The following is a 12256-nucleotide window of genomic DNA, read 5'->3' on the forward strand; positions in this document are numbered from 1 at the left end:
AGTCACCACCCCAGCCCTAGAGTCCAGGTGCCCCTGCTGCTCCCACCTCAGACCTTGGCCTGAGAGACACCAGCCTTCCCCACCCTCAGGGAATTCCTCAAAAATCAAAAACCTCATAACATGGGTCCATCCACCATACATACACACACACACACACACACAACACACACATACACATGCTCTATGCTCTGTCCTCCCCTCCAAACTCCTGGCCCCTCCCTCCCTCTCTGTAAGGAAACTGGGGAGACCGAAATCCCCTCCAGCCCAGGAGCTCTATGAATCTGAGGTTTCTCTCCACAGCCTCAGGTCGGGGCTCCCGCCCCAGATGCAGCCAAGTCTGGAGGCAGGCTGACCACAGGGCACACACCCTCCTGACTGGCCTCTGGCTCCTGAGGAGGGGGGCAGCTGGCCTTGGTAACATTCCCCACTCCACTTTCCAGAATCTCCCTCAGCCCCACCTCGGTAGAAGTTGCACTCCCCTCTTTTCTCTCCCCAGCATCTCACAGAGAAGACACTTGGGTGGGCCACAGGCCAAAACTGGGCCAAAACCCTGGAGAGGAGGACCTGGCTCAAGGCCATATCACATTTCCATGTCATTTTCCAGTGGCACCAACTGAGCTGGACAGGCATGTGACTGGACAATCCCCACCCAGGAGGCAGGGCAAATTCCCAGAGTACCAGGTCACTGAGCCGTCTCTGGGGTAGGGCTCCCAAGGACTGGCTGGTTCTGGAATGATGCCACTGGGATGCCAGATGCCAGCTGCTCCCCCTGCCTGCCCCAGCCTCAAAGAAAGCCTTGTCCCTCCCAGACCATCACACATTGCCTGCTCTTGGAAGCCTTACCTGGTCAACCCCACCCAACTTTTACCACTTACTACACCACTTACTTCGCATACCCACAGCACTTCGATCACAAGTTACTCTGTGCTCATTTGCCCTTGTTTACGTGTTACTTTGCAGATGTTCTCACAGAGCTACACATGCCATGATCAACACTAGTTGCGAGAGTCTCCAGTGTTCATTAAGCCTATTTTGCTGGAGGATTAGTCCCTGCCCTTAAAGAGTGCCAAAGAAGACTTTGGAATCTAAGTCACATCGCCCCTGCTGCAATTTTTTTCCTCTTGATAATCAAGCAATCTCACTGATAAAATTCTCAACAAGGGGCAGCTCTCCCCATGAGCAAGTTATTGCCTTGATTGCCAGGGAGGCCCCAGCTAAGGTTATACTGGGAAAGGAATCTCTGCGAGTACCTGTAAGAGGTCAGCTTCTCCTCAAAGCAAGCCTCTCCAGCTGGTGTACTGCAAACCCTTCCAAGACCAGGTTCCCCTCTCCTGGCCTCTAGAACCTGCCTGTGTGCCAGTGCTGTGTCCCCAGTAACACACATGAGTCTCTCCCTCAGAAGCCACAGAAAGATGCAGAGAGAGACCAACCTGGGATTGATTCTCAGCTCTAGCACTTACTAATTGTGCAGACGTAACTGCTCTGGACCTCAGCTTTGCTATCTATAAAATGAGAACCATTTTATAGATATGAACACTTCAGGAGAGTCATAAAGATTGAAGTTGATCTGTGCTGTGCCTGGCACAGAGGCCTCCCTCAGTAAATGGCAGCCATTGCTATTGGGGTGCCCCTACACCCCTTGCCCCTGCCCACCACTGGCTTTCACTTAGGCCCACACTGAGGGTGTGGCTGTTGTGTTGGGGGAAGGAAAGAAAGACCATGCCTGGGTTGCAGGGCCCCCACCCCCAAATGGTCTGCTTTTGTGGGAAGCCTTTTCTGATGCCTTCACTCTACCCCTGGGCTGATTGACTAAGTGTCCAGCACCACGAGGAAAGAAGCAGGGTTCAGGGAAAGCTTGCTTCAGCCCTGTAACTCATCCAGGCCTAGGTCCAGATGAGAGGCATGCCTGGGAGGTCTTCCCTTGTACCCTTGCCTGTCCTGCAGCACCCTCCAGCCTGCAGGCCACTCCTGGGTGGCACAGCACCTTGGATGTCAAGTGTGGGCCTTCCCGGGCACAGGGCAGGAGGGGGCACTTCTGTGGGTTGTTGGCGGCAGGAAGGGATGTGTCTCCCGCTGGATCTGGGTTCTCCCATTTTGGGGCCTAACCATGCCAGGACAGTGCACATAGGCACTTAGTGTGAATTTCATGATGGAGCAGAGGAGGAGCAAGGCAAAACCAGGGAGTCCCCAGGCCCCTGCTTCTGCCCTGCCCAGAGACAGTGGAGCAGGTGTCTCCAGCTTCTTAATCTCAATGCACAGTAAGAAATATATTTAACAGTAACCAACAGACACATACATTTACAAAACAATACTCTGTATTGCACTGGGATGGTTTTCTATCCCCACGACCCTCTAGTGAGTCACAGATGAGTCTGAGAAATCCCGCTATAAGTAACGTAAGCAAGCCACAGTCCCTGGCTGGCAAGTGAGGGAGTGCCCCACCAGGACAGGGACACTGAGGTAGCAATGAAAACAGCCAGTGCAACCACTCCTTCCTTTTCCCCCTGCTCAGCCCCTCATGGGTGAGGAGAGAAGCGGCCAAGCCGAGGACTCCATGAGAAAGATGCCGGAGCTGCCCCACTCTGCAGCAGGGGCTTCCCCTGGATTCTCACTAATCCTCTCGACAGCCATGAGCACCAGCAGTTATCTGTTCCGTTTTGGAGAGGGGGCAATGCAGGCTCAGAGGCTTTAAAAAGATGTACTATGTGCTTGCTGTGTGCCGGCAATGTTCTGAATGGTTTATATAACACACAGCGCTTATCTAGTCCCCAGAGCAGCCCTAGGCAGCTGGTACCGCTGCATTGACACTTGGCAGAGGAGGACACCGCAGCTCCCCCAGGCCCCCGCTCAAGGTCTCATGGCCAATTGCAGACCTGCATTTCTCAACCTGGAACAACTTTAAGAAGTCCCTCCTGCCCCAGGCAGAGTCCTAGGCTTCCCTGCAGATCCAGGTAAACTTCGGGTAGGAGGAGGCCTGCCTGTAAGAGGGGAACATCAGTGGGAGGGAGCAGACTGAAAGCTAGAAGAGAATATGAATGAGCAGCTGTGGCTGTGGGCTCACAGAAAGGGGGCAGCACCCTCGCCCAACTCTCCTCCTGAATCCAGAGGCTATTTTAGTTTAATGTTGATCATAAAAGAAATATTGATGGTGTGGCTGAATCAGGCTCCATGGTGGCCTCCATGCAGGTAGCCTGCTCTGGACCCTGTGGTTCCCTGGCTGCTCCAGATGCCCTCACTCCTCAAGGTCAGCTGCAGACCAGAGCCTCCTAGGCACAGAGAGCCCTGCTCAGAAGGGACATCTCCATTCGCAGAGGTGAGAGGGCCTGCGAGTTTCATGGTGGAAAGGCAAAACCCTGTCTTTGGGACCTGATGTGGATCTGGCTGCCAGGGTCCAGGGTCACCTGTGGGGAGGGGCAGCAGCCCCCCACCTTTGCCGGAGACAGAGGGCAGGGCCAGACCTCGGGCTTCCCGCCCAGGATGCCATCAGCCAGCTGAAATTCCAGCCCACGCCGGCACCCCAGGGCTGTTGGGGAGGGGCGGGATTTATGACTTCCCCACCCCCCGCAACACCCCAATGGGAAATGTGTTGAGTTGGTCAACATCTCTCTGGTCACAGGGCCAGTGCTCCTGAGGCTCCTCAATGATGGGGCAGGAGCCGGGTCATTAGGCAGGGGAGACTGTCATTAGTGCGGGTGATGCCACCACCGCTCAGACAATGGCAAACAGTCATTAGCGGCTGTGTCACAGGGGTGAGGCAATGCTGGCTGGCTGGGGGTGGCACTTCCCCAGCCACACACTCACACATACACACATGTTCACACACAAGGAGGAAGCAGACATGCTGAAGCACTCATTCCCACAAGGACATCTAGAGACACACACATCCACACGTGGGGGCATGGGTGGGTGTGTCTGTACACTCACATGCTCACATGTCCACATGGATTCACACGCAGGGTGTGAGGAGGCATGCGCTCCCATGTGTTACACAGTCACATACAGGAGCATGAGCAGACAGGCACCTTTGCACACTCGCATGTTCACGCAAAGGAATGAGTGAGCACAGGGCACAGAGACACATGTTCAAACACAGTACAACAAATTCACACAGGCACACTCGCGTTTCCACACTCACACGCAGGGGCTGAGGGACACATTGCCCAGAGAGGGCCACAGTGTCTGGGACACCCCCACCCACACACACCCCAGGGGCAGGGCCCTCGGATCCTCCCCACGCCAGGCACCCAGACACCCCCTACCCTGAGATAGACACACAGAGCCTCAGGGGCCCCTGAGGAGAGACCCAAAGACACCCCCTCATCCCACCCACTCCCTGCTTCAAATGATGCAGCAGCCAGGAAGGAAAAACCCAGTGAAGTGAGGAGGCAGCCAGGCTGCATGGACCTCGACAGAGGCCATGTCGGCTGTGCCGCCGCAGGGCTCTCCACACTCCCAGCCCTGACGGCCAGCACAAACCTGCTCCCAATATGAACCCCCAAGAAATGGGCTGCTGTAGGCGTGTTCTCTGCCTGCTTCCCTGTGGGAGAGGGACAGGAAGCGGGAGGCTGGAGTTGGAGGAGGAGGGGGAGAAGAGCAACTGAAACTCAGACCGTGGCCCTGGGTTGAATTTTCTCTCCCGTCCTCACTAGGCTTTCCCCCGCCAAGCCGTGGAGCCGCCCTTCAGAAAACACAGGCAGGGAGTGGGAAGAGAGGCAGAGAAAGTGGCGGGCACAGCCACACCAGGCCAAGAGAGTAGCCTGGAACCCAGCCCTCTGCTCTGGGTTCAACGTCTAGCTCCACCACTTACCCGCTGGTAGCATTAGCTTCCTGTGGCTGCTGTAACAGATTTCCATGAATTTAGGGGCTCCACGCAACACAACTGTATTTCTTTATTTAAATAAATCTTACTGGCCGGGCATGGTAGCTCATGCCTCTAATCCTAGCACTTTGGGAGGCTGAGGTGGGAGGATCACTTGAGGTCAGGAGTTCAAGACCAGCTGGGCAATATGGTGAAACTCCATCTCTACTAAAAATACAAAACTTAGCCAGGTGTGGTGGCACGTGCCCGTAGTCCCAGCTACTCAGGAGGCTGACGCATGAGAATCACTTGAACCCAGAAGGCAGAGGCTACAGTGAGCCAAGATCTCACCACTGCACTCCAGCCTGGGCGACAGAGTGAGACCCTATCTCTAAATAAATGAATAAATAGATAGATAAATCTTACTTACTACTGCAGCTCTGGAGGCCAGAAGTTCAAAACGGTCTCACTGGCTGAAATCAAGGTGCGGTGGGGCTGCATTCCCCCCGGAGACTCCACAGGGGAACCCATTTTCCTGCCCTTTCCAGCTTCCCATGGCTGCCCACGTTCCTGGGCTCCCTTCCATCTCCCTCACACCGCCTCAGTCCCCTGCCTCCCTCGTCCAGTTTAAAGGACCCTCGCGATGACACTGGGCCCACACAGATAATCAGGATAGTCTCTCCGCCACGAGATCCTTAATCCCATCTGCAAAGTCCCTTCTGCCATGTAAGGGAACATGTTCACGGGTTCTGGGGATTAGGATGTGGACATCTTTGGGAGGCTGTTATTCTGCCCACACTGGGACAAGTCATTTAAGCTCTCAGAGTCTCAGCATCTTCAACTGTAAGCTGAAAATAACTCCTCCACACGGGTGGCCATGGGATTTGGAAAGCCACGTGAGTCCTCAAAGCACCGCGCCTCTCACCCGGGCCACCTCAATCAGCTGCACTGCCCTCTCCAGCTTGGGCTTCCTGAGGACGGCTTTGAAGCAGTGTGCGCCAGGAGGGGGTTAGGAGGGACCCCTGAGCCAGTGAGGGGGTCCGTGTGGACTTGGGCAGGGGTCGGCAGTTGGGGTAAGGACTGGGAGGTGCAGGTGTCCATGGGGGTTCCCTGGATCTGGGCGGCAATGAGCCTGTGGTGAGGGGAGCCACCCTGAGCTGAGGACACACAGCTGCAGTGACCCAGCACTCAGTCTCCTGAAATGGGCTGCTGTAGGCATGTTTCTCTGCCCGCCTCTCTGTGGGAGAGGGACAGGAAGCTGGAGGCTGGAGTTGGAGGAGGAGGGGGAGGAGAGCAACTGAAACCCAGCCCCTGGCCCTGGATGGAATCTTCTCTCCTGTCCTCACCAGGCTTTCCCCGGCCAAGTTGTGGAGCCGCCCTTCAGAAAACACAGCGGGTGCTGCTCCTGTTTATTCCTGCCCTCCCCTCCCTCATCTACTGCCATCTGTTTGCAGGGCCTCAAGGCCAATGGGCAGGCAGAGGCCCCAGACCAGCCTGCTATTACCCTGGTAAGTGCAGACTACAGAATGATGACCCAGCAGATAAACCCCGCATAGAGGAATCGCCTGCTGGAAAACAGTCATTAGCCCCCGATCCCACCCAGCACTGTTTGCCCTCTCAAGAGGTAGCCAGTGGCTGCTCAGAGGGGAGCTGGGGTCATTGGATTCCCACCAGCCGCCATGCTCCATCCAGTGGCCCAAGCGGGGGGGCTGATCCTGAGCCCATCTACGCCCACTGACCCAGTCCGCCCCCTCCCTCTGCTCCTCACCTCATCTCCATTGGCTGCCCGTCCCCAGCCCAGCCCAACCCCAGCTCTTATCCCACCCAACAGAGGGACAGCAAGGCCAGGGAGTGGCAGGGCATCTGGAGATGCTTATTTGGAAGTCTAACTAGTTCCCCTGAGCTTCAGCTGCTGCCTTTATCTGGCCTGATAATAGACCGAAACCATATTCTGCTCCCTGCTGAGCTATCTGTGAGCCTGCCAAGGTGGCAGCGGCACTCTAGGTGCTGAAGGATGAGGCGGGAAATCTGGGCGCAAACCCCATTCCTCTGCAAAATGGGAGTGCAACAGCCCCATGCCTGCCTGCTGGTGCTGAGGAGATGGCATTGGCCACATGAGCAAGCACTTGCTGTTATCCTAAGCACTGATGCTTCCTCCCTGAGACACGGTGGGCAGGGCTGGCCCCCGACTGGCCTTTCACAGACCAACTGCCTTGGAGACTCCCTGCCTGTCACTGCATCAAGGAATCCCCAACAGGTGCTGAAGGAAGCATACAGAAGGACAGGGAGGGGAAACACAGCTTCCTGCACTTCGTTGGTCTCTGATAAATAGCTGCTGAACATTTAACGTTCAGTCACGGAGCTCCTACTATATGCCAGGCACTGTGCTAAGTGCTGGAAATACCACACACCACAGTAGATGAAGCTGCCCTTCTCCAGATATGTCCTGAGCCTCCTAGACAGGCATTGAGGACCCCTGGATGGACAGAACATCCTTGCATGGCAGGCAGCCTGCAGGCTGGTGGCTCCCCGCCCTGTGTCAGCTGGAGCAGCGCTTAGCGCCACCCTGGGCTGCTGCCACCCTGGCAGGCCCACAGATCGCTCAGCAGGGAGCAGACTGTGGTTTCGGTCTATTATCGGGCCAGATAAAGGCAGCAGCTGAAGCTCAGGGGAGCTAGTTGGGTTTACAAATAAGCGTCTCCAGATGCCCTGCCACTCCCCAGCCTTGCTGTCCCTCTTTGTTCTTTTCTGAAAGCAGCCCCAGGGAGGAAGAAACCTCCTAAATAGCTGTATACAGGGTCAGGAGTGGAAGGGTGAGGAGGCTGCAACCAGCCGGCAGCTGGCCCAGAGGCAGGGATGGATGGGAAGAGACTCCAGAGCTCAGAAAGTGCTGGTCTCAGGGGCAGGGGGAATCCGGAATTGTGGAGTGAACACCCGTCACAACCCTGCCTCGCTTACCTTCATATTTGCACCACTGCTCAGCACGGGGACAGGCACCCAGTAGAGACTCAGAAATGCCCAAATAGCAGAGGTAAGTAAGACTGGCCAGTTTCTGCAGTGACCAGGATTCCAGGCATGGGAGACTAGGAGGAGAAGAAACAGGGTCCTCAGCCCTGTCTAATGGGGGAGAGAGGGAAGAGACCCTTGCCCAAGACAGCCACAGAGAAAGTGCTAATAATAGAGGGCGTGCTGTGTCTTAATTGAACAACTGTTTACTGCATACTTGCCATGTGCCGGTGGCAATACAACAGTGAACAACACAGCCGCTGCTGTGGTTGCTTTTGAAAACTGTCTTGCTCAAAGGACAGGTGAGGGGGCTTCCTGCAGGGAAGAAGCAGGCAGACGTGGCTGAGGGCCAGTGTGAAGCCCAGAGACAGAGGGAGGGAGCGGAGCAGCTGGGTGTTTGTCTGAGGCCTAAGAAATGAGGGCTGTAGGAACCTCTCTCGTGGCTCACAGCCAGGCACAGAGGGTGGCATGGAGAGTGGGCATGACAGGACCCCTGTTTCTGGGACCTGGCCTCTCCTCCTGGGAGATGACACAGATGCAAGGACGTGGTGTCTCCTGGGGAACCAAGACAGCCTGTGCTGCCCCTTGGCCCTCCCTGCAAGGAGTTGAGCAGCCGGAAGAAGTGAGGCTCTCCTGCCAGTTTCCCTTTGTGCAATCCTCCTTCCTGCTCCTCTCCACCCAGAAGCAGGCCTGGCAGCTGTGCCAAAATGCCACTGGCATGAACCAAGCACCCACACAGCGGGGCAGGGTCTAGGGTTCCCCAGGAAGGCTGGGCCTACCCTACACCTGGACCAGAGGAAACCTACCCACCCCAACATGCTCCATCCCTGTGTCCCACCTCCAAGGAGAGGGACCTGGGGGGCCTATGGCTTGGTTCCGCTCGGCCCCACATGCATGTCTGACAAAATTCTAGGCTTGGTGGGGCCTCTGCCATCTTGGGGAGGCTTCCTTTTGCTTCTTTGCTTTGCAAGAGGGACACTAATCTTTTCACCCCTCCAAGGCATTTGGCCATGACCAGACACTGGGCCAGAAGCTGAAGGAGCAGGAAGCCAGGCCTGGAGTCAAATGGCACTGGTCTGCCTGACCCCTCCAGGCAGAGGACCCAGTGTTGCAACTCATCCCAGTGAGCCCAGCACAGCCTAGCAAGGGTGGGGCAGGGGTCCCAAAGCTGGCTTCCGGAGATGGGGGGACACCCTGACCTCCTTCCACATCCCGCCTGGACTCTGTCACTCTACAGCATCCCAAAGCTCTTGCGGCTGTACCCGGTGTCGAAATCCAGTGTAACATGGGCGCTGGGAGGAAGGGTGGCCTTTTACTCATTCCAAAAAGAAATAGTTATCAAACACCTATGATGTCTGCCAGGCACCATGCCAGGCATTTTGACACTAGAGAAACAAAGCCACCACACAGTCCCTGTGCTCACAGAGCTGCGCAGGGGAGGCAGACACAAACATGTAAACACCAACAATAAATAATTACAAATTGGGCTGAGTGCTGCGAAGACGGGAAAGTGTAATTAGCCTGTGCCTACCTCTCCCTGGCCCCAGAGGCCTGGCCTCATTACAGAACACCCATACCTGCCCAACCTCCCAGCATGCTGCTTGGCCAGGGACCGTGGATCGCACTGGCAGCCAAGTACCCAGCAGAGTAAGAGGTTTCACTGCAGTTTGAGGACATTTGTTGAACTGAACTGGAAAAAAAAAAAAAAAAAAAAAAGAATATGTAGTACAACCTAATTGTACAGACCATTGAGGCCCAGTGAGGCCAAGCATTTGGCCCTAAACCACATAGCTGGTGAGTGGCAGAGCCCCAGACCAGAAACCAGGTCTCCTAAGTCCAGGCCCAGTGTTCCTGCCACATCCCAGGCTGCCCACTGGACAGTCTTGAACCCTTTCACAGCCCCCAGGAATCTGCAGCCTCCTGGCCCATCTCAGATGTCTGTTTTGCAGGTCAGCACTGTCCAATAGGACCGGATGTGATAATGGAATTGTTCTGTATCTGTGCTGTTCAACCCAATCACCTGACACCACTCAGCAGGTGCAGGGAAAGGTGGCCAGTGTGGTGGGGTCGGTGGGTGGGAGAATGGGCAGGGCTGTGGGAGAAAAAGGCACAGTGGAGGTGAGACCCTGCAAGGAAGAAGGATTGGGTTTGACATTTCAAGGAATCTTCCATCCCCAAAGCCACAAAGAGCCCCTGAAGGATACTCTGCACAGTAAGGACATGCCTTGATCAAAGCCTCTGTGGAACCCCAAGGGTGTCACTGCTCCTCTGAGCTCTACAGTACCTCTGACACTCCAGCAACACCAGCTGGAGTGGTCATTTATTCATTCAGTTGTCATTCTTTGTCAAAACCCCACACAAACAATTTCTCACACCCGTAGCTCATAATGCTGGCCCAGCCTGAAATACCCTTCCCCTCCCCTGCCTGGACAGCTCTTGTTCTTCCTTCAGGCCTGAGCTCACTGTGCCCATCTGGGAAGGCATCGTAGACACCCTCATGTGGGTCGGTGCCTCTTCCATGTCTCCATAGCCTGCCTGGCATGTGGAGGAGGCTTAATTTCTCTGTCTTTGCTATTGGTTCTCCTTTCTTGACCCCTCCCACACCTACACTTACATCCCCAATCCCCAGCTCTGGGACCCTCAGAAATTCTGACCACAGGCCGGGCACAGTGGCTCGTGCCTGTAATCCCGGCACTTTGGGAGGCCGAGGCAGGCAGATTGCTTGAGGTCAGGAGTTCAAGACCAGCCTGGTCAACATGGTGAAACCCTGTCTCTACCAAAAAATGCAAAAGTTAGCCAGGCACGGTGGCACGCACCAGTAATCCCAGCTACTCGGGAGGCTGAGGCGGGAGAACTGCTTGAACCCAGGAGGCGAAGCTTGCAATGAGCCGAGATCGCACCACTGCACTCAAGCCTGGGTGACAGAGTAAAATCCTGTTACAAAAAAAGGGGGGGGCCAGGTACAGTGGCTCACGCCTGTAATCCCAGCACTTTGGGAGGCCAAGGCAGACAGATCATGAGGTCAAGAGATCAAGACCATCTGGCCTTTGAAACTCCATCTTTACTGAAAAAAAAAAAAAAATTAGCTGGGGATGGTGGCATGCGCCTGTAGTCCCAGCTACTCAAAAGGCTGAGACAGGAGAATTGCTTGAACCCAGGAGGCAGAGGTTGCAGTGAGCCGAGATCATGCCACTGTACTCTAGCCTGGGTGACAGGGCGAGACTCCATCTCAAAAAAAAAAAAAAGAACTAATCACATAGCCACAGTCTGCCAAAGACTCTCAGTCCCCAGCCTAGGTCCTCCCACTCCCAGGACTTGGCCCCTGGACCAGCCCTGCTCAAAGGGAAGATCCAGAGTAAAAAGGCCAAGAGTTGCTAACTTCATAAGGGAGATGGCACTGACCCAGATCGTGACCATAGGTGGGGACATGCATTTAGGAGAGAAGATGGAAGATTGACAAGAACTTGAGCAGGCTCATCTGGGAAGGCTTCTTGGAGGAGTAGCCCTCCTTCCCATCGTGTCCTTCAGTAATACGAAGATTTTCCCCTGTAGATTCCAAACCCTTTGCTGGCTCCCCTGCCCAGAGAGTCCCTGTCTGTCTCCCCAAGAGTCACATCCTGCCCCAGAGCCTGACCCAGGCTAGGATGTGCCCACTGGAACATTCACCCAACAACTATATCTTGCCATCCAGCATCTCCAGAGACCTGCTGCTCCACATCCAGGAGGCCTCAGGCCAAATGGGGAGCAGGGCAAAGAGGAGGTGCTGAAACTATGACACAGGGATGCCATTCTCATAAGGACATCCAACTGGGCTACAGGGGCACAAACCCTGTTCCCTCTGCCTCCACCCGGGGCCGAAAGGAGGAGCTCCAGGCCAGGACTCTGAGTGGGCAGGTGACTCCAAGAGGGACAGGCAGACAGTAAGACAAGTGAGAGAGAGCACGACAATCGAAAACACAAAGGAGGCGGATGAGAATGCGAGGGAGACAGACCACAGGTTGGGTGGGACTGACGTGGAGAAGGAAATGGGAGGAGGAGAGAGAAAAAACAAGAAAACTCCCCCTCACTTCAAGACCAGTTCCAGGAGGCTCTGGCAGCCCAGTCTAAGCCTCTTCCCCATTCCTTGCCTCTAGCCAGCCCTTCCCCTCCTCTGCTCTTTCTCTGCCTCCTGGATCATCAGGATTTTGTCCTGTCACCAGTGACAGGGGACTAGGGTAAAGGGGATAGACTCAAGAGGCAGGAAAGGGAGACGCAGATTCCTGTCCCTGGACCATGTAAGGACTAGAAGGGCAGGGTTCCGGAATCCCAGAGGGTACAGGATACCCAGGTGTCATTTCTAGCTGGGGTTGTCCCGTCCTCACCTGAAGCCCCAGGCAGGTTTGTTTATTTGTATACCCAGGAGGGAGTTGGAGACTGCTTGGGTTCCTAAACATCCTCAGAGAGACTGAAACC

The sequence above is a fragment of the Trachypithecus francoisi genome, unplaced genomic scaffold (genome assembly GCF_009764315.1).
Source record: "Trachypithecus francoisi isolate TF-2019V2 unplaced genomic scaffold, Tfra_2.0 Lachesis_group11, whole genome shotgun sequence".
In the NCBI taxonomy this organism is placed as follows: domain Eukaryota; kingdom Metazoa; phylum Chordata; class Mammalia; order Primates; family Cercopithecidae; genus Trachypithecus; species Trachypithecus francoisi.